Source organism: Lycorma delicatula, chromosome 2 (genome assembly GCF_047948215.1).
Source record: "Lycorma delicatula isolate Av1 chromosome 2, ASM4794821v1, whole genome shotgun sequence".
Classification (NCBI taxonomy): domain Eukaryota; kingdom Metazoa; phylum Arthropoda; class Insecta; order Hemiptera; family Fulgoridae; genus Lycorma; species Lycorma delicatula.
In genome coordinates, this window is record NC_134456.1 from 56,847,693 (window position 1) to 56,872,581 (window position 24,889).

General features: G+C 29.1%; 1 long non-coding RNA gene across 1 annotated transcript in view; it reads right to left on the reverse strand.

Moving 5' to 3' along the window:
* LOC142320178 (uncharacterized) overlaps nt 1–24,889 on the reverse strand; it is a 91,299-nt gene extending 66,410 nt beyond the window's left edge. The window contains exon 1 of the long non-coding RNA XR_012755310.1: nt 24,758–24,889. This is a non-coding gene — a long non-coding RNA (uncharacterized LOC142320178). The remainder of the gene's footprint in view (nt 1–24,757) is intronic.

Here is a 24,889-nt window from a genome sequence, read left to right on the forward strand (position 1 = left end):
GCTTTCTCACAGTAATAAATATTGATACGCACGGAATAAATATTATATAAAATATAATTTCTACTAAATTTTACACCGCACGGTTAAGAAAACCGTCAAATTACGTTTTCGTTTCAAATTTTTTTTCCACAGTATAGCATCCTTAAAAGTCAAAAAGACCTTTTCAGTGCTAACTGATCTTATATGGATCTTTCAACTCCAGGTGTTGCTTTAGTAGTGCCCGTCTTAAAATGTTTAAGAAACTTCCTCGATATTAAATTGAATAATTTATTTTGTATATTTTACTATTTTTTTAATAAGTCCAAAATATTTTTTTTGTTTGGTTAATTTTTTTTAACAAGTTTAGTATGTATGTAAATTTCATTATTTTCAGTTTTTGAGATATTGGTTTTTATGAACTATGTGCAAAAGTTGCGTATCGTAATTATTTTATCTATTGAGTGATTATTTATCGTAATGTGTATCTTAGTTCTGCATTTACGAAATGAGTTTCAAACTTTGATTATGTTGTGTGTAAAGTGTGTAATATTTTTACACGTTTGTATCTTTGAGTAAATGCGTGTAACTTTAAAATAAATTATTTATAATTTTTAATACTTAAAAAAAATTATTATCACGTTTCAACGTGATTAATAAAATATGTTAAAATAAGAATACATTTAAACCATCGATTAGATTAATCTCCCTTTTGCAAGTTTTTAAAAAGTCTGTGCCCTGATGAGCATTATGAAAGTAAACAACCGTACAAATGGAGGTGACAAGCTTATTTATTATATAGATATTACGTTAAAAAATAACCATTTTGTCAAACTTTCTTTTGTGCATCGAGAGGCTCATAAGATTCTCATTTAGTAAAAAGGAGCAAGAAGCGAACGGACCGTTTCGACTCTAATGAGCTTTCTGCTCGTTCCAGAAGTAAAAAAACCTTTTGAAAAAGAACAATTCAAACACCACAGCATCGCTATAAAATGCAAGCGACAAGAAATGTAGGACATATTTGATAATACCGAGTTTTTAGACCATCGAGGAGGACGGAGTAAGAAATAACTCCGCCTCCAAAAAATGATGGATAAACAAAATAGATGATCTTTTCACAAAGAGCTAACATAAAAAAACAAAAAACCTATCCATTGATTTAGGGAGTGATTCCAGGTTCCTTCTATGTACCGGGCAACTACTCAGCCTATAACCCCGTATAAGAGATCGTAGTGTCCTCAAAGAATGGGGGCAGTGGTAAACGGTTTTCGATTACCAGCTCAAATAAACATGTTGTAACAAATCGATTTTTCTTAAGATATCAAAGATCTATTTGAAAACAGGCTAAGACTTTTCTTAAATAAATATCTTGATCACATAAAGAATGTTTTGGATTTAGAAAGGATCCGAAATTACCCATATTCCAGAGTGGCAGAATTAATTGGTATCCTTCCAAAATTTCTAGAGATTATCTTCTTCCAAACTCAAATAAACAAATTTCAAAATTAGTGAACTTATGATAAAAGATCTTCTCCTCAAGAGAGGAAACACTTGATGTGTTTGTATCTGTATTCATCAGCACATACACAATAATTGAAAAATGAAATATTGTACCCAGAATAACGTTTTATAAAATGCCATAACCACAACTGTTTAAGTACAATAGAGCTTTTAAAATATATTCTCACTTATACCGCCCAGAAAAATAAATTCTTTAAAATTAAAAAATTGATAACATTTTTAAAAATGAAAAAAATTTGAACCTGTATTTTTTAACATTTAAAATCAAGAATCTGAATAAAATTCCGTACTTTTTATCTCTACTTTTTAATAATAGATTCTTCTATTCTATTTTTAATTGATTGCTGAATTAGTTAATTAAAATATAGGGAATTTCACTATACAGTTTGCCAAAGGAGTGTTAAAGGAAAATAATTTTGAAAGACAGTGGATGACTCGCATAATTATTAATAAAGCCTATGTAATTCAAGAAAAAAACTTTTAATCTGCGGAAGAAATATAGCAAATCGCTCCAATATTTTATCGAGATAACTAAGGACAAACAAACTCTACTAAATGAATTAACGGAAATCTTATTCATTTCCGTTCATTCACTAAAAAAGAGATAGAATAATATCACGGTAAGCCACCACCGCTGTTACCAAAAAGAGAAACAATTATTTAGAACTGGTTGCAAAAATCGGTTGGTGATGTGCTTCGTGAAATAAATTATTATATATAAGGAGATCTGATATGAAAGATAAAATGCAAATAAATATATGAAAAAATATACGTCAAAATATTACTCTTAGATCTTGCACTTACGTAGAACAAAATACTACTCTTAGCTCTTGCACTTACGTAGAAATCAACAGTTGATTTTTAAAACAATTTGATTTTGTAAATCAACAGTTGATTTTTGCATTATTTAGATTCAGAGTACTAGCTGTTCTTTTACAAGTAACAAATAAAATGATCGGATAAGGGTTTCAGATAAAATTAACTTCAGGTAGCAAATGAAGTCAAGCTAAACGATAAATTATATAGTTAAAGGTTCGACAGTTAACAACTTCAATACATTTGACTATATATCCTCTTATTCAACATTTCACAGTTACTGTATGAACACTAAATCATAAACAAAAAAAAAATGTAGATAAAGAAATAATTGTATATACTAAAAAAACTACAGTTGTTACTACTGACTGTATATGATATAGCTAAAAATAAAAACAAAAATAGGATAAATGTTATTAAAAAATCCTTTACTTGACGATTCTAACAGGCAGGCTTTTACTGTCCTTGGTGTGTAGACCGAAGAAGTAAAGGTATTTTAGTCACGTAGCATCCCCATTTATGTTTTGCCAGTCCATTTGTCATGGCATCTGCTGTCCCCCTCCCCCCAATAAGCTGGCGCATGATGGATTGCCCATAAAGAACTTGATCACAGCGACGAACAGAGTAAAACACGCGTGCTCACGCACATGCACGTACCTACCTTTAACCACATCGCTACTCGTACAAAAACCTCCTTCTACCACGAAAATTTGTAGTTTTTTAATTGAAGTTAAAACTTAGTCGTATATAAAACGTACGAGCGAATGGCTATAAAAATGTGTGCAATACACAAAATATGTACAATCAACTATTAGAAATAAAACAGGATTTTTTAAAAAGAGGAACAAATTGTCCTCTTTTATTAAGGAAAAGAAAAGAAAAATTCAACATATTTTGAAACGATAAATTTAGTTATCGATTGAAATCCTTCAATTAGAATTTCAATACTTATTAAATACAATATTAATTTTATAACGATAATACAATTGTATTACCAAAAAAAGCGGATGACTATAAAATGTGATTTCGAATTACCGGTTCAAGAAGTTAACTTAAGCACGAGTAAGAATTTTATTACTTTTACATCCCGTTTAAATTGTTCATTAGATCAGTTTAAAAGTACGTTAAACAATTAATTGTCCTTTGGAACAACAGAAAAAACTAATTTTGTTTCTATATTATTAAAATCTTTGAACTTAAATCATTTATAGTACCTAAAGCCGAAGAGGTCCTTAGCATCTACTTGGTATTAATACAACAGCACAGAACTCCAGTATTTAAATTGGAGAATCTATGAACAAGAAGCGATCTTGATTTTATAAATATGCAATCCAAAATTAGGAACTTGATAAAGATATGTTAGGTGAAAGACTTTCTCAGCGATTGTTAACAAACAGCTGGAAACAGTTAGATAAATGTCACAAATTCATAGAAATGTAAAAAATTATAACAGAAATTAGAATTTTGCTATTAATGGCAAATTCCGTAACACAAAACCGTACGCTAAATTTAAAAACATCTAAAGTATTGAACGCATATTTAAGGTTAAATAATTATTTCTTTTAATATTTTAATGCGATTATAAAAGTGTAAAATATGAAAGGAGAAACTTCTATTCTCTTCAAGTTCGGCAACATATAGACTAGAAAGCAAACTAAGGTGTTAGGCAGGGAATGGTAAGCTATTTGTTGACAAAGCCGGGTAATTCCTGAACACGGGAACTTTATTCTGCTTCTTTCAGGTTTTTCACCCCTCAACCCACACCACTCTTTATGATCTGATGGTTAAGTATGCCGCAGTAGTCACGTCCTTCTTCGTAAAGAAAACTTCATCCTTCGACTTACTTCTTCGCTACTGTTCTAACGCCGACAACACCGCCGCACATCCCGATAAAACTGAAAACATTTTCCAATATATACGTACGGTATGTGTACGTACACACTTTACAGTACTTCTATGAGTAATTCTTACTGCTGCGTAATTGACAAATATAAAACTTTAAATAAACAATTTTTATTCTTTTAAAACTAGTTAAAATAAAAAATTATAGACACGAATAATCAATGACAAATTTTACAGCTTAAAATTTAATTTTTTTTTTCAGTTTTAGTTTTATTTTACAAAAAAGCCACTTTAATGAAGTAACTGCAATTAATGAATACGGAAGGATTGTTGTAAAAATATGATTTCAAGCGTTTTTAATGGCAACATTACCGGCTTCAAACGTAATTTCTGTATAAAAAAGATTTAATTTACATGAATAATTAAATCGTAGAAGTCTTAACAATAAAATTTTTTATTATTAAGAAGTCAGATTTAAATTATGTATTTAAGTTTTTTTTAGTCTTCAATAATTTGACTGGTTTGATGCAGCTCTCCAAGATTCCTTATCTAGTATCAGTCGTTCCATTTCGGTACATCCCTAACAAATTGTTTTACATTTCCAAACGTTGCCTGCCTGCATAATTTGTTCAATCTACCTTTCCCTCCAATATCAGAGCGACTATCCTACGATGCCTTAATATGTCGCCTATAGTTCTAATTATTTTTTTCTAAATGCTTCTATCTTCATCAATTTGCCGCAACACCTCTTCATTTGTCACTTTATCCACCCATCTGATTTTTAACATTTTCCTATAGCATCACATTACAAAAGCTTCTAATATTTTCTTCTCCGGTACTCCCGATCGTTCAAGTTTCACTTTCATATAAAGCTACGCTCCAAACATATACTTTCAAAAATGTTTTCCTGACGTTTAAATTAGTCTTTAATGTAAGCAAATTACATTTCTGATCGAAAGCTTGTTTCGTTCGTGCTAGTCGGCATTTTATATCAGTTCTGTTTCGTCCATCTTTAGTAATTCTACTTCCCAAGTAACAGAATTCTCTTACCTCCATAATCTTTTCTCTTCCTATATTTTTTATATTCAATGGTCCATCTACAATATTTTTACTGCATTTCATTACGTTTGTTTTGTTCTTGTTTATTTTCATGCGGTAGTTCTTGCGTAGGACTTCATCCATGTCATTCATTGTTTCTTCTAAATTTTTTTTACTCTCGGCTGGAATTACTATATCATCAGCAAATCGTAGCATCTTTACCTTTTCACCTTGCACTGTTACTTCGGATCTAAATTGTTCTTTAGCATCATTAACTGCTAGTTCTATGAAAAAATTAAAAAGTAACGGGGATAGGGAACATCTTTGTCTGACGCCCTTTTTTATTACGGCTTCTTTCTTATTTTCTTCGTTTACTACTGTTGCAATTTGGTTTCTGTAAATGTTAGCAGTTGTTCTTTTATCTCTATACTTTAAACCTAAATTTTTTAAAATGATTAACATTTTATTCGAGTCTATGTTATCAAATGCCTTTTCTAAGCCTACAAATGCAATGTATGTTGGTTTGTTTTTCTTTAATTTTCTTTCTACTATTAATCTCAGCGCTAAAATTGCTTCCCCTGTCACTATACTTCCCCTGAAACCAAAGTAGTCTTCTCCTAACATTTCTTCTACTCTCCTCTCAATTCTTCTGTACAGAATTGTAGTTAAAAGTTTTGATGTGCGAGTTGTAAAGCTATTTGTTCTGTATTCTTCACATTTATCTGCAACTGCTTCTTTCGTATCATGATAACTATCTTTTTGAAGTCTAACGGAACTTCCCCTTTTTCGTAAATACTACACACTAGTTGGTATAATTTATCTATAGCTACCTCATTTGCACTGAGCAGTAATTCTGCAGGTATCCCGTCTATCCCAGGAGCCTTTCTGCCATTCAAATCTTTTAATGCTGTACTAAATTCAGATCTCAGCATTGTATTTCCCATTTCATCCACTTCTTCCTCTATACCACCAGTTTCTAATTAATTTCCTCCGTATAACTCTTCAATATATTCCACCTATCGACCTTTTCTTTCGTATTATAAATTCCTTAGTCTGGCTCTCAACAGATACCTCTGCGATATGGTTGCACCTTCGGTGCAGCTGCTCTGTATCACTGAGCACTCAAGCTCCCTTACCATCGGCAAGATCTCATGATTATTTAAAATAATATAACTTTTATAATGATTATAAAATAACATAAAATATGTTATTTAAAATAACAACTAATTTTATATCATTTATTTAAAATTAATGGACGTGTACTACATATCTTGATGTACTTGTGCTTCATAAAACTAAAGCATTGGGAAAATTAACAAAGAAACAACAATAACATTATTAGCAAACTACCAGTACCATAATTTGTAATTATGTTATAGTAAATTGTCACTAAAAACAAATACTTATTAGTATCCCATAATCAATTCAGCCAAAATTAGTACAGTAAACTCACAGTGATTACTTAGAACCTGTAGACTACACAATAGTAACAATAACCTAACCTCTTACGTTTTCCTTGTTCATTAAAAGAAAGAAATAAATATAATTTTAGAGGAAATTTATAAAATTATACATTGATGAATAAAGATATTGAAGAAAAGTATGATACACAACTTTTTAAAATACTGATGAAGCAAACCTAGTTTCAATGTGAATTCACAAAAGCAATAATCTATTTTTACACGACCGCTATAACGGATTTCTTCCCATTCAGAAGAAAAATGAAAAGAAGAATTTTTTTGTAATGCAGACAATGAATGGCACATCCAAAAGCTCTTGTTCGACCAGAAGGACCGGAAAAAATTTATACAAAAAATTTAAGGGCGCGGACAATGAAAATTATTACGCTTCAACAATTAAACGGACGAGTCGGGTATTGGTTCTGTAGGCAGGAAGTATAAATACGGCCGGGAACCAGCAGTAGGGGAATATTTCTGCGCGGCCATGCTCAGCGCAGTCTTGATAACAAGCGTAACAGAGTAGGTTCCCATACCCGAATTCAACGCGGTTGCGGTAACAGTAAGCGTTTGGTAACATCGAGCGAGCAGTACGTCACGAGCATTACTTTGTGCACAGTAGGAGAATACAAATAGTTGTTTGGCGAGTTATAAGTAAATAGTAATGAAAATGATAGAATTCTACTCATTGATAAAGTGTAAGGTAGTTCTATTATAATCGGTAAAAGTATTAATATTTGCAGAAAGTGAACTGTACGAACTTAAGACTTTGTATAGTTATCTTGTTATTAATGCAATATCAGTTTCTAACAGTCAGTTTAACGATTTTTTTAGTAAATTGGATTGTATTTTGGTTTTTTATAGTTTAACTGTCATTAAACAAATCTAGCCCTTTTTGTTTGAATAACTATTTTGTATGAAATATATATTTATTATCATTATTATTATTGTACTTAATATTTTTATTATTTATTTTGTTTATATGTATCTAGAGTAATCAAAAGAATTTATAATAAACTTTTAGTTTCTTAGTCTCATCAATATGCCGGTCGAACAGCGAACACGTTATACTATAATGATACATCTTGGCTTTCCATCCGGAAGGTCAGCGTTTGAATCCCAGTCAGGCACATTTTTCATATGCTACAAAATTCCATTTCCATATCCCGTTGATAAGCTTCAAGCATATGTGGTGATAATCATCAAGCCAAAAAAGAGAGAACAGATTGAGTTTTACAAGGCAAATAAATTTCATAATAAATACTCGATTTAAAGACATAAAAGAAGATTCTACAGAAGGAAATTACCTGTAAATGAAAGTACACATTAAACTGATTTTATAATGCAGAAGAGAGATTCAGAAATGTGATAAAAAGGAGTATGAGTTGCCAAGAACCACCATTGATAATGATTACATTGTACTCCTTCCTGTTTAAAATCTGGAAAAGAGAAGCAATATGAAGTAATAATTAAAAGAGTAAAAGACATATAAAAGTAATACGGGAGTAACAGGAAGTGTTCAGGAACTAAAGAGATTGGAAATAAGAGTTGGTAAGGTGTTATTAAAAACTGGAATGGGTACTTAAATAAGGACTGCAAGGAGGAATATACCAGTCTAATAAAAAAACAAACAATCCTTCCATAGAAAATCAAGATGAATCAAAATGATGAAGTAGCAGTAATGTTAAAATTATTTTATATTCAATAAAAGACATAAAGAATGGAAAAGTAGTGGGATTGACGAACATACCAGTAAAAGTTGCTGAATGTTCAAGAGAAGAGGAAACTGTTTAATAACATCTACAACAGTGGGATTTGGCCAGAATATTTTCTTATTTAGTACAATAAAAAGGTTTACACAATAAAAACAACACAGATTGAGAGAAGGAAAAAGGATGCAACTAGGCTAATAATTTTTTAGGCTAATGGTGAACAGTATAGAAAGAGATAAAGGAATAAGTATATTTTATAGATATGGAAAAAGTACTTGATCACATCAAAATAGGATAAAATAATAGAAATATTAAGAAGTCAAAAACTAGATTGAAAAGGTATATGATTAATTAAACGATTGAACCAGAATCAGAAAATGGCCGAGTCAATAAAGAATGCTCAAACTCAGTAGTCTGACCCAAGAAGAGGATTAAGGCAAGGTGATTCCTATCATTAAAAGTTTACAATATTTTTGCTAAAGACATGGTCAAAAATGTTCTAGAAGATGATGAAAAAAATCAGCATTGAAAAAAAATATACTGTATTAGGTTTACAAATGACATAATTTTATAGAAGAAGAAGAAGAAGCACTTTAGATATTCTACAAAAACAATAAACAATGTTAGAAAGACTTTAAGTAATAAAGATAGCAGACAATAAACCCAATATATGTAAAAAAAAAAGGATGAAGTGCTCAAGCAAAATAGTACAGGTAATTACAAGTAATATCATGTAAATAGAACATTTCAAAAATAAAAATAAAATCAAGAATAAAAGTGGCTTAGGATTTAAGTGGCTTAACATTTAACTGTAAGAAACAATTATTTAGTAAGGTGGAGTTAAAATTGTCAAAGAATTTCTTGTGAATATTATGTTTGTAACATACTTATGTTTGGATGTGAAATATGGATACTTAGAAAAAAGGAAAAATGAAGATTGGAGGCACTTTTAGTGAGAGCACGGAGAAAATTAAATGGACATACTGAGCGAATATGAAGAAGTAATAAGGAAAGTGAATGAAAAAAAACTAAATGGTTAGAGTTCATTATGAGAAGAGAATGACTGATTAAAACAACGTTAGATCAACAGAAGGTGCTAAAAAGAGTATTAATTAATCACACATGAACTAAAAGGTAACAGAAACTTAGTTAAAGTTTAGGTAAGTATTCACTTAGCTAAAATAAAGGCGTAGGAAGATGGAAATGGTACAAGAGCCCTGTCTCAAGGCATACAATGATGATGAAAATATGTGTGTGCCACGTACACATACGTGTATTTCACACACACGCACGTGCGGACGGACCCACAGACATACAGAAAGAGAGAGAGAGAGAGAGAGAGAGAGAGAAGTAAATTTAGTTTAATTAAAAATAGTTTTTGTCCTACTTCCGAGATGAGATTCTTCTGGGAGAAAATTATTGTTCATTGATCAGGGATGGAGAATTTTTTTCAATTTATTTCTTAACTTTTATTCTAACAAAAGACTTCACAATGGATAAAAATTAAAGAGAATAAAATTTTAAAAAATTTTAGAGAAACAAATCTTTTTTAATTCAAGCTAGCCATCCATCCTCTTTTGATGGAATTTGTTTTTGCCTTTATTTATTATTTTTTTTAAATAATTTAGACTGTAAGGATGCATTTTGTCAAAGTGTCTTAGGGATTTTTTTTTTTTTAATTTATTTAAAATCCTGGTAGAATGTTTCAAAAATTAAAATTGAAGAAAACTTCCTGACAGAAAAATTGTTTTTTTTTTTTTTTAATTTATTCAGTGAAGTTGCATATTACAAGGAAAATAACTTAACAAACTAAAAATTATGTGACAACTTCAATAAGAAAAAAAAAATCAAATAGATGCTCCATTTTTCTTTTGTGAAAATTGTATTTACTCGACAAATAGCAAAAAAATCTTAAGAGATGGATGATGAACTAACATAAAATGTTTAATAACTTTCATATAAAATATTCAGAACTTTAACAAGCAGTTCCTACTCCTGAAATAAATAACTATTGGTATTTAAAGAAGAGCAAGTTAATCCAATTTGTAATTATTTTGTATTTATAGTAATATTTTATACTTATTTTTTTACATTTGATTTATGCTTCTTATAACTTTAAAGAGAAATATATCATCTTGCTTTTATACTTAAATAAATAGAATTCTTAATGTTCAATAATCCACCAAAAATAAATAACACTGAAAAAATCCTAAGCATATATGCTTCAGCCAGAAACTTTACCAACAGATCTATTGAATTCATCAAGTCAGATTTTTTCCTTAATATAGTTTACCATTGTTAAAATGTAATTGTTTAATTATAAAATAATCATCATTCTATATTATGAAATAAACTATGAACTGAATCATGTTTTTATTGATTAATCTGTGGTAACAAGCACACAATAAATTATAGTAATTTTTTAATAATAAGATGTGAGGAAAGCTACACATTTGTTGGTAATAGATTCAAGGACTTTCAATTGAGACATAAATATGCTGACAATTACAGCAAGAGGTTAATCATTTGTAACAATATTCAAGCATTACAGTAATGAAAATAATTCAATAAAATACAACTAATGAGGGAAAATATAACAAATTTAAAAATTAATACTTTTTGATTTTTTTTGCGTAGGTAGAATGATAATAATAATAGTGTAAAATAGTTGTGTTTCTCCTCCAGAATTGAATCACATTACTTTCAGGGAATTGTGGAGAACAATAAGGAGGGCCAAAAGAAATAAAACATAAAGTACATATGCATTCACGAATAAAATCCTTAAAAATAACTCACTGGGATAGGATGCATATATATTACACAATGTAATGAACATGGAACCTGTGCTGGATGAACCTGTGCTGTAAGTGACAATTACAGCAAGAGGTTAATCATTTGTAACAATATTCAAGCATTACAGTAATGAAAATAATTCAATAAAATACAACTAATGAGGGAAAATATAACAAATTTAAAAATTAATATTTTTTGATTTTTTTTGCGTAGGTAGAATGATAATAATAATAGTGTAAAATAGTTGTGTTTCTCCTCCAGAATTGAATCACATTACTTTCAGGGAATTGTGGAGAACAATAAGGAGGGCCAAAAGAAATAAAACATAAAGTACATATGCATTCACGAATAAAATCCTTAAAAATAACTCACTGGGATAGGATGCATATATATTACACAATGTAATGAACATGGAACCTGTGCTGGATGTATGGTCTACAATTAGTCTTTATCCACTCATTATACAAGGGTGATTGCTTCTATTAATCCTGTGGCAATACTGTTCACTAGTATAACAGAAAAAAAAAGGCTAAGCAATAGGCAGAAGAGATGCATTTAATGGTGAAAGAGAATGCTCTGAAGTAACCCTTTTGTTCTGAGAAGCTTTATCAATAATATCACTTAGCTAGAGAGGGGGCAGGTCCTCGTAGTTATGTAAATTTTTGAAGAGAGTTCGATTCACTTAATCATACTAAACTGTGGTTAAATTTATAAAAGATTGGGATAAGTGGCAAGATTACAGGAATTTTAATGAATTTGTAATTAATCATGACTTAATATGTAAGCAATGGGCAAGGGCGATTTAAAAATGTATGATTTTTAGGAGTATTCCAAGAATAAGCTTCTCGATCTATATTATAATTCTTCTCCCTATTTATCTTAGACATTTCAGAATATTTCGCAAAGCGATCTGAAAATCCATCTTGGTTGATGGTCTGACCTCTGTGATAATGCTAATTTATGTAGATGACATGATTTTGCTTTCAGATCCATTGGAACGCAGAGTTGCTGAATATCCTAAAAAAGTACTGTAAGGGAAAAGAATTGTGAGTAAACATGGATAAAACCTACAAAGTCCCATTTTATAAGTCAAATAGATGTTAAGAGGTTTCCAGAGTTTAGATACGAAAGCGACACAATATGATGACAAATACAGATACTTACTTGAAATGGGTAATTTTCTCCTCACCAAGTAAATTTTACGATATAGCAAGCAGAAGAGTAACCAAAACGAGTATTGCCATGGCAAAAGTAGCACAAACTGTACATTAACCATATAAAATGCGACTCCTGGATAGCGAAAGATAAGCTTTCTGACTCAGTAGTCAGAGAAACCCTACCTTTGGATCCAAAATATTGAGTAATTGATATTTAAAAAAAATAATGAGCATTTTAAATAAATTTTATAATTGTTATTTTGTCAAGATCTAGTTCATATTATATCATTAAGCTATAATTAAGAAGAAATAGTCTCATAGAGGATATCCTAAAAAATTATCTGAGCGGTTGCAACTTGGATTTAAATTTACTGTACTATGAATCAGAGAAGTACGATATAAGATGTAATCAAAAATTTTAGAAATAATATGAGAGGAATTGATTTAGAACAGGTAAGAAATTCAAAATGAAGTCCTATTTACTAACATAGAGTAGTTACATAAATACTTGAAGGTAAACTTGAATTTATTTTAATCAACCATGATCAATCAACTACGAATCACTAACAAAAATTAACTAAAATTGATTCTAGGCCAATGGAATATCTACTCAATACAAGGGGATAGCATTTGCAGTATTCGTAATTTATATGAAAATAAAAATATAGATATTTTCTTATTAAGTGTCCTGCTTACAAAGCGTTGAAAGAAAGTTTTTTTAAGTTTGCATAAAATGAAGGTCTATGATGATCTTGAAATGAATTTGAAAAGTATATTATTAAGTGTAAACAAAAAAAAAAAGTATTTTATTTTAAGAAAAAACTAACACTCCTTATTGCCTCTGTCTGTATTGTTTGATTTTTACATTGAAAAATAGGTAGTTGAAAATCATGAATAAGTTGGCTCTGTAATAAGAAAAACATTGCTTAAGTGAATTGATTATTTGAATAATTATGAATTCAACATTAAAATTAATAAGACTAAGGTCAAAAAGTAAAATAGAAATTGATAAAATACAGAGATGGTGTTAAATGTTCTTATTAATTCATTTAATCTATTACATAAAGTAATGTTTAAGATTACATTTTTAAAGTTACTCTTATCTTATCTTAGTGAAGGACTATTTTAATTTTATTGTTTGAAACTGTACTACAAAGTGAGTTAATAAGTGATTAATTTGAAAGACAATGTAGACTTCATCTACTGTTTATTTTCAAGAAGTTTTTTTATTGATGGATACCACCAGGTACAAGCTAAAATTGATTTAACAGTGAAAATTAGGTTTCTTAAATGCAACAGTAAAAAAAAAAAATTTGTATTAAATGAATTGCTCAGCAATATACATTCCTTCATCTTACAGTTTAATGTACAATATGAATTCAATCTCAATTCATTTTTAATTTACCTAAGAATCAAAAAAGTGTTCCAGCTAAACTTGGAACATTTTGAGGCTTTGATAAGAGAAAATTTGTTTCGACCCTCTATTCTTAGCTGCCTCATATGAACTTTTTCCTTTTTTTAAAAGAAAAGTCAATAGATGATTAAGTTTTCTTCCATAAGTTGTAGATTTTCCTATAATTTTCAACTGAAAAAAATAAATTATAAAATAAAAACTTTCATGCTTTAGCATAAAATCACTTTGTATCTGTATTTCATTCTAGTCTATGACATTTTAAGAACTTTATATAACTTTCTTATATCAGCCTACCATACTAGAAAAACAAATCATTTACTTTACACACAAAAATAAGAATCCGTAAGTAATGTTGTTAAAATTTCAAATAAATTTTTAACTGTTGGATTTTCACAAAACCTTTACGAAACAAACAGTTTAATGAAATAGAGCTTTGCAATTTTTTGCGAATACAAAAATGCAGTTTAGTTTGAAAACATACACATTGCAATACAGATTTATATAAGTATGTTTTAAGAACATTATAAGAATACCTAAAGAATAAAATGTAGTTAAAATTGTTAACAGCAGGCCTGATTTTGAGTTAACCCACCAGGCTGCTGGTTTAGTGGTAAACGTGTTTTCCCAAATCAGCTGATTTGGAAGTCGAGAGTTCCAGGCATTCAAGTACTAATAAAGACAGTTACTTCTATATGGATCTGATCTTGAATAATGGTGTTCTTTGGTAGTTGGGTTTCAATTAACAACACATCTCAGGAATGGTCAAAATGAAACTGTACAAGACTACACTTCATTCCTCATTCATCCTCTGAACTAATACCTGAATGGTAATTCCCAGAGGCTAAACAGGAAAAAGAAGGCCTGATTCTGAGCATTTTTATAAAGTTTCTTCTGTCTTTATAAAAACGGTTAACATTTATTACAATAAGACCTAATAGCATAAGAACAATTGCTATACTGTTTAAAAATGCTGTAAAAGATTTCAAATATTTCTGCAGCAACAAATTTTAATATTAATTATATTGTAATTAATATCAAATCAAAATATTTATAACATTAATATGTAAATTTACTCTGCTTACATTTAAAATCTGCATGATTACTCTTTTATTTTTAAAAATTGATTTTTCTCAATAAATATCTTTTTAAAAAGGAAAAACAATTCTTGTTATGAAGTGTACAATTCTTTGCTTAACCATCTGCTGAGAGGCTTAAAGTTTTTAAAATTAATGATTTTAAATGAAGGTAGAAAAATAAAGTAAAACTGTGTTAATTGATTTTCAAATTCATTTGAATTGGTTCTAAAAACAAGGTTAATATATTTCGATGAGAATCAAAACTGATGAGAATCAAGTGTGTTCAAAAAGTGACATAACCTTATGGGAATATGAGTTAGTTGAACAAGTTAGTTATTGAAAGTGGGCTCCATTACGCGGTTCATATAATTGAATAGAACATCGCTTGCTCTTAAACACATGTAGTAACATTTGTTGAGGAATTGCAATGGCACACTGTTCAGTTTTGCCCTGCAATTCGGGAATAGTGTGAGGATGAGTTTTGTAAGCAGCATGCTTAAGGTATCCCCATTAGAAAATGTCAGAAGAGGATAAATCAGGAGACTAAGGGGGCCACAACCCCTTTGAAAATCACTTGTTCATGAAAACACTGATCCAAGAAAGTCATAGTGTTGTGTTAACCAGTTAACCACTTTTGGCTGCATCTGCCACATTCCCCGTCTCTTAGAACTTGTACAGCAGTTTGATGGAGGACTATTTTGGTGCATCCACATCATACTTCTCTATGAAGGCATTCTGGGTCTGGGCATAACTGGCACATCTAATATATTGGGAGACAATGAATATCCTCTGCTGCATTGTGTAACTCATTTTTCCTCAATTAAACCAGCAACAAAAGAAGGAAATATTCTTCCATAAGATTGCGTCATTTTTTGAACACTGTGTAACAGTTCTTGTTCTTTTTTAATTGGGTCAACGTTCAACTTTAGAAATAGAATTAAAAGTAACAATAATTTTTTTGAACATTGAACAGTGTGGATAAAACTGTTCTATTTTTTTGTTCCACACCTAACATTTATTGCAAAAAAACAAAAAAACAAAAATTACCCTTGTTTAAAACATATTAGATTAACACTACAGCAATTACATTATTTTTTCCACAACTGCTCTTACTGCTTTTGAACATAATCAATATAAAAATATATAATAGTCGAGTGTGTGTTTTATAATTTAATATAAGTCATAAAACTCCTACTAGGTGACTGGGCCTTGTTACTATAAATGGTAATATAAAATAATTTAAAGTTGTCCTAATTTTCAAACATTTAATTTGCTAAGTGGCAGCAGAAAATTTTAAAATTATTTAAACGCAAAATTTTAGCAAGGAAAAATAATATATGAATGTTCAGTAATATTCCAAGTATGTTACAGTAAAATATATGTAATAATATGCATTGAAATCTATTCAGAAGCAAAATAATAAAAAATTACTTTATTTTTAAATAATAATTCATACAAAATCAGCATATTATAACTGACCTCTCAAATTATTGTTTTGTGCAAGCTTTTTAAAATAGGTTAAGTGTAATATATTTTTTTAAATTTGGTGAAGTAAAACCAAAAATCAATCTTGACTTTAAATTACTAATGTAATCATAGAGTTTAGACGACTTATTAAAAGTTTATTTTATTTCTAAGGTAATAAAAATATTATCAATCATTAAGTTAACTTTATTCTTATGATGGTTTACCACATTCATCACAAAGAATAGTAATAATAATATAATAATAATCTTAATATTAGATGAATTAGACTGTTACTTTTTAGAATGTATTGTGTGAATCGTCTGATGAAGGACAATTACCTCATTGTCTAGCATAATATCTGGCTTTGGAGTCTTCTATTTGAAATAGCTTTTAAAGGGATTAGAGCTTGAAAACACTTCTCTGTCGTGATAATATATGATACCATCCAAACACCCTCTGCTGCCACTTTAGCGACCCTAATACGAATAACTGCTTTATTTTACATTCACGCCATGACACTATACATATACCTTAATCAAATGAATTCATATAAATTGTTAAAGCACGCTTTTAAAAGATGAAAAGTCTCATTTAAACAGCATATTATAAATCAAAGAGAAAAGTATTACCCAACAAAAGAAATCTTTTGCATAACCTTTTATTCAGTTAAATAAACATCTAAAATTTTTAATACTCTCAAATTACTTGAATGTACCACCAAAAACAAATACAACACCAACTTAAGTCATAAAACTTTTTTTTTAATAAAGGAAAAATTTTGTATACAATACAGACTGCATATTGTAATTTATTTATGCTCAAAAAACAAGCATCACAAAATTTATACTGAATAAAACTATAGCTTGGCACCTTTTCTGTTTTACAAAGTTTAGGTTAATAGCCAGCACTAGCGATGCATTATTTATGTAAAATTAATAATTTAATTTTTAAGGTAAAAATCATTGTAATCACTACTTTCAAAAGTAAAGCCCTACTGTTAAATTTTAAAATGCACAAATACTAAACCAGCTTATCATAATTCTTTTCACACAAATGCAACTGAATCATCAGTAGAATATGACATGTACTCTAACAGAATGTATAATTTACTCTTAAGGTTTGTTTTAATATAGATTTCAATTGTATAGTTTGTGTATGCATATGGCACAAACCTTAGCTGGAAGCAAACTTCAACAGATTTCATCTTTTTAGGCAAGTAAGAATAGCAAAACTGTATTATATTTAGAATGTAAGACATTACTGCATTGATTTAAAAGGAAAACAAAAAAGTTCTTATGGGTCAATTAAACAGTTGTATGTAACTGACTCTCATTGGAACACCAGATATTCTCTAGTTCAGTAGACTAGTAGACTGCATTAAAACATAAAATACCTATTACGCAGGGTAACTGCTATTCTAAATCTAACTTTTTAACCTGAATCTTTTCTAATAAATTTTAACTGCAGTATTTAACAGTCTCCTCTCACATCTAAGCATCTAGGAAACATACTTCTACTAAATGAAACACTTAATAATACCTGAAATAACTAAACCAACAAATCATTTACATAATTGTGAACATAAGGAGAAGAAATCAAAGAACTGGTACTTGTTAATACAAATGAAACAAGACTTTATTAGCAAATCCTAATCTTGTATATTTAATTATATCATTACTATTACCTTTTGACTGCCATCAAAGTCCTTATGTTTTCTCCTGCAATATTCTGCATATTCCTATCTCACTACCTGATACTGAGCGCTTTTATTGCCTGCAGCAGTCAATAAGTACACAACTTCATCCTGAATTTTTCAAGGCCTAGTTGTCTTTTTTTCTTAAAGGCAGCCAATAGAGTGGTTAAAGCAAATCAATTAAGATATAGGTTGATGTAAGAAAATTAAAATAAAAAGTTTGAACAGAACAGAAGGAAAAGTAAAAATGCATCACACCATTCAAATAAATGCTGACAAACAATACAAATAGATAATGGTAGTTTACCCACTTAATGTTTATCTCCATGGCGGAGAGGTTGCATCTCAGCCTACATAGTTCCATTTCCAAATCCCACACACAAGCTTCAAGCTTATCTTATATGGTGATATCATCAACCAGAAAAAAAAATAAAAAAAATAAAAATAATTCTTATATTAAAATAATTACTCGGGGATATTTTTTATAGCTCAAGTACTAATCCTTACAGATCTCATAATTCACCCTTTACCTATTTACAGCTAGATAAACATTCCCAGCTTATTGCCACTCAATGGAAGTTTTAACAGATTTCAATATAATTTTTTTCTCTTTTTAATGTATTACTATTTATGATACTGAATATCATAAAGTCAGGATAATTAACTTTTTATACATAACAGAGAAAAACATGACAGACATATAATTTCTTATTGTAAGAAATATAAATATTTTGGTGTTTACATATTATATAAAACACAACTTATATCATATAAAAATAAATATTCGTACAAATTAGCTTAACAGTAAACATTGACTAAGCATGTATTGTGAATTAGAATAAGAGTTGTCCCTCAATCTTATTTTTTTCTAAGCTGCAACTAAAAGAACGTATTGGTTGTAATACAAGAGGTGACTGCAGTAAACCCTCGGGGAAATGAGGATACTAGCCAGGGTAGAAAACATATCTGTTATATAGTAATTACTTCCAACTTCAATTTACCATGATCCATCTTCAGTAACGCCAACTGTATCTCAGAATGATGAATCCTAATTCAGAAGCATAGTTTCAGATATTATGAAGAGATTATAAAAACAGTAAAAGAAACAAAATAAAAAACATTGATAATAATTTTATATGCACATATATATTTTTTTATTCTTTTAATATAAACCACCTACTACAGGCCATTAAGGTAAGACATATCTTACCATAATTTCTGTCAATGTTCTGTACTAGGTGATTTATATTAGAATTTAAAGTATAATTTAACAGAACAAAGGAATAATATAAATCTTAAAAATATAAATTTCAGTAAAATAAGATTTTATATATATAAAACTATGAAAAATAAATGAAGCTAATAATGTTTTATTAAGCTTTAGGGAGAAAAGATTTAGCAATTTTAAAAAAACTTTTACACAAGTTTATTTTTTTAAACAGTACAAATTAACAACAAAACGTCTTTGATGATCAACAAAAGAAATATTTTCAAAAATATTTAGAAACAAAAAGTTAATCATAATAAATATAAAATTAAACTTCAAACTTGCCATACCAAATTAAATCAACTTCATTGAATTAACTTCAAAATTAAAATAAACAAAAATAAAAAACCTTAAAATAATGAAAAATATAAGCACTTGTAGTGCAAAGTTTGGCAAAATTTATATTATACAAGGTTTCTACTTCTTCTTTGATTCTTAATCTGAGATTAGTTGGCAATTACTTTCCACATGTTAACACTTTTGGGCTTACAGTAACAATGAACTACTCATATAATACTTTACAACTAAACACTTATGTGTAAATATTATTTTACAACTTTTCAGTAAATGATGACTAACTTAGAATAGATAGGTCTAAGTAAGTACCTACGATCGATACTATAGTATCTCTTATAGGCAAATGTGAGGTAACATAAAGTGATCAGAAATCATTGGAATCATATTCAAGCACTTACAGAGGAAATGGATTCCTAGTATAACATTTATTTACTGGAAGTAGACAGTTTAAAAGTTGTACTGCTGTACAATGCGGGTCTCCAACAGTAGAAAAATTGATCACAGAGTGAAACAACAATAAATATCATTCATTATCTTGAAAGTGAGTTAAATGAATTAAATTTGAGAACTATTTCAAATTTTTTAAGATCATTTCCCAAAAGATTATTGACTGTAAAGGAGACTACCATTGCAGAACATGACTAATGACATACAACGCTAACCTTATAAACTTATATTAAAGTCAATTTTATCTGTTAAGCATATGTTAAAAAAGATTTAATTTCATAGGTTTAAATAAGGTTAATCTTTATCATATTTTAAAGTAGTTTTGCTTAAATTTCTTTTCAAGGAATTGTGAAGAGTATTGAATTAAAATATAATTCTTAAGATTATTGTGATATTTTGCTGAATTTAAAATTTTAAATGTTTATTGGTGTCTTGTGATAATAATCTACGCTTCAGCTGATGTACATAATTATTAATTCCTGCTGGCTTGGTAATGGTGTACAGATATAGTCAAGTATTTCTCTTTATTTTTTTTAAACAGTACATTACTATATTTGTCAGAAAAATACTTATTTAATGTAAACAGAATTTTTATGATGTAAAAATTTGTAAAACAAGATTTAGTGTTAAAAATTGCTATTGAAAAAATTAAAAAAACTGGAAATTATATAATAAATGTAAAATAAAAATAAATAACTTAGATAATAATTTTTTTATTAATGACAGAAATGCAATAAATTATTAGAAAAATTATTTTTTCAAAGTTGGCAATAAAATAACAACTGATCATCAATGTGCAATATTGTATGTTTAACTCATTCTGTAAGGTACATAAGTATATTGGGTACTGCAAACTGCACTGTTGTTACTGATGGTTTTCTATGAATTTTGTTTTGAACATGGTTTGTTTGCCAATGAAGTAATACCATATTCAGTTACAATAGAGGAATACACTGATGTGATACTCATTTTGAGTGTGTTTAATGGTAATGCTAAGGCTGCTGCAGTAAAATATGAAATACATTTTCTGAATCACAGAATTACAGATCCCAAAACCATTAGTGCGACTTTTTGCAGTCATCGAGAAATGTTCACTATATTCGTACCAGCTACGAATGGTCTGTTCAACATGACAGGTTACATGCATTACTAAATGAGGTCTTTCTAAGCAGATTGGAGTTTTGTATTCGACGGTTTGGAGGACACTTAAACAAAACAAGTTATATCCTTATAATAAACAGCCAATTCAACATCTACCCCAGGAGATGGATGGTCTGCTACACTTGGAGTTCTGCAACTGGTGGAATACAAATCGACCACTCTAATATCTGTCTACTTTACGTTGAGGCTTGAAGTAAACAAAACAGATACCAAGCAAGCAGTATGAACCGGGTATACACAAAATTGCACAAAACTACTGCACACCTGATTTATTTTTTATTGTAATAATAATAATTCAGAAATAGCTGCCCATTGCTCAGTATTTCTAAAACATTTAATGTTTATTAAATTAAGAAAATGTTATAAATTGTTAAATATACTAAAGTTATCTTTGATGATAACTTAGTTTTACCATTACAGTAGTAATTGTGATACAGTTAGTAGCTATACAAAACAATAGATTTAATGAAATGATAAACATAAAGATGAAAATAATTTTATAAGTGCTTTACATAAACCCTGAAATATTATTTACTTGCACAAAATGAATTAAAATTTATTTTATAATTTATTACCATTTTTTGTTGGTTTTCTTAATTTCTTAGGGTGAATCACCCAATAAATAACCACATTCACTCAACTCATTTTCATCTTCACTAACATTAGATTACGAGGGGTCATTTTTGAAATTAATAATGAGTTTATCCCCCTGCTTAAAAAAAATACAAGTTAAATATATGTAATAGACAATAGATATATAATAACAGATAATAAACAATGTTTAAGTGTTCCATATAATAAGCAAAAAATAGAAAAATTGGTTACAAAATCCTTACCGCCCCGATTTCATTTATTAAACAATGAATAATCCTAAGAATTGTATTATTTCTGTAAATGCGAAATGTATTACATATAAATGAAACTGGGCCGATAAGTTATGTAACAAATTTTTCTATATTTTGCCTATTATATGGAATGCTTAAACATTGTTTATTATCTATTATTTTATATCTATTGCTATTACATATATATAAAATTTATTTGTTTTAAACAAAATTAAATAAATAACAGATTTTCATAATAGAATTGTAGTGTCTTACTTTTTATATATTACTGTAATTTATATTACAGAAATTTTTGTTTTATGAGCAGAAGAAATAATAACTGCGAGACTCTTACCGTACGGTTTATAAGTTCATTGTAATTTTTTTTGGATGATAACTAATAATGTGACAATCTGCGATTAATTACAGGCATAAGTAATGATTAACATTCTTATCATGTGGTAGCTATTTTTAAAAGTGAAGTGTCATTTTTGTCCACTTGGTGGATTGCATCAATTGGTTGAAAGTTGTCATATGTATGTGTGTTGTGTATTTACACGCACTACACACATGCAGACTGTTTACTTCAAGCCTCAACATAAAGTATACAAAAAATACAAGTAGAAGATACAGGTGCATCATATCATGAAGTTCTCCTGGGAGTTTCAAAATTGATTCTACTCATGAAAATAATGGAAAAAGTTCAGATAAGCCCCAAAATGCTTTGTTTGTGAGTTCCAGCTACTGAAAGATCTCGCTCAGGTTTCAGCTAATCTAGTGAAATGAGGTTGTACTGAAATTTTTAAGATGTTGATTAAGGAGCAAAATTTGAGCAGCTGCGGAAAATTTTCTTAAAGAAAGTGCAAGCAGACCTCATCATTTAAGTGTCCAGGTAATATGAATAGTTCAAACAGCTGATTGTGGCATTACACACTGATGCTAAATGGGTGTTGAAAATTGCCTTCCACTGTTTCATGAGGATTTACTTCTGCTCATGTACACTCATTGTGTAAATTGTTGATGCCATCTCGATTGAAATTTGCTTCCTCTGTAAAAAAAGAGAGGCTGTCAGGCTTGCCTGACTCACCCAATCGTCTTGCGAGGGCGCTTTCCTCCTGGACCTCAGACTAGTGCTGAAAGTATACTTCTAGCACAATGTCACCGTGCCTCCCCACTTCTCTTGTGCCATTTCCACTCACTTAAATCATAATTTTCTTGAGAAATGGATCAGTCGTGGAGGACCACATTCCTGGCCACCTAGATTATCTGATCTAACACCTTTACACCTTTAGATTTTTGTGTCTCAGGATGGTTGAAAAATACATTCTTGTCAGGGATTAATTGTGTGCATTACAGATGCAGCTGAGCAACTTAAGGACAGCCCTGAAGAACTAAAAAGAGCAACAAAAGCAACACAGAATCATGCCAAGATATGTGTTGAAAATTGCGTGTTCATTTTTGAACATTTATTATAAACTGCTACAAATAACGCACTTTGATTTAAGAAACTTTCTAAATAAAATCTGAACTTTTCTAATTTTTCTTTGTTTTATTCAACTTATTTTACACCATTTTGTTAAAATTCAAATTATCTACAAGTTTTACTTAAAAGTTTTATGTGTTTATTACCTATTTAATAAGTTACTGTACATCAAACATAAAAAACAGGGTATTTTACCCCAATTTACTTGTTTTCACAGCAAATTTCTCAAAAACTACTGCAGATAAGGTTCTGGGACCTATTTTATATGATTTTTTAGTTCAAAAACCATAAGCAATCACTAATTTTGCTCCTTAATTAAGTTCCTAAAAATTTCAGTACGACCTCATTTCACCATAGTAGCTGAAACCTGAGTGAGATCTTTCACTAGCCGTGCAACAAGCTAGTCTGTGTTGGACAACATGAATTTCTTAAACTATCACAAATTATTTTGTTTAACATAGTAGCGTAATCATCTGTAGTATTAGATTGTAAAACTGTTACGTCACTAAAACTATGCGATTTCAAAAAGCATATGACAAACACAAAAAACCACTACCCTGCAAAAATCCTAAAATTTATAAATCATAGAACTATTTTCTAAAACATCAAAAAAAAAATAACAAACATTAATAAAATTTGGTTTGTTTTGTCAATGAAAAATTTTATAGTTTTAATTTTTTTTATCACTAACTCAAGAGCAAAACATAGAAAAGGTCTCACAACAGTTATTTCTGACTAGTACTTATTTAATTAATGTAGCACAGAATATACTTTAGTCCAAATTAGAATTTTGTCATATCTTTCATTTAATAAATCAGCAGTTTCAGAGAGAATTAAAAACAGTTTTTTTTTGTTATAATATATTGTAAATAACTTCTATGCTCCTAAATCAACAGCTCCAAATCAGATAAGGATTAATATAAAAGTACTAATTTCAATTAAAAAAAAGATAACCAACTGATTTAACATTCCCACAAACGATTTTCCTTTTGCTTAAAAATATTTTAACTTCTAACCCATCAACGTTTTGGTTTATCGTTTTATCATATAAATTAAGATTTTGGGTTGAGCTAATAAAAGTTAACAAAAATAATTCTAATGCTACCTAAAAATGAAGTTAAAATATCATAAATATGATTAAATCTTATACTGATTTCAAATATGCAGCCTCCCTCACTGAATGAAAAGTCACTTTAGCGGTAGAAAATAAAGCTAGTAACTGAATAAAAAACCAAAAGAAAAACAAGGCATATTAGAAACAAGACCCGTTAAATACAAAATACTACACTAATTAATATTAATATTAAACATCTTACCAACTACAAATTCTTCAAGTTCATTTCATGCTTGCAGAGATTAAAACAAAAAATACGCGATTAATAATCACAAAATTTGCTGTAGCAAACTCATCTTACAATACACAAGTACGAAAAGCGTAATAACAACGT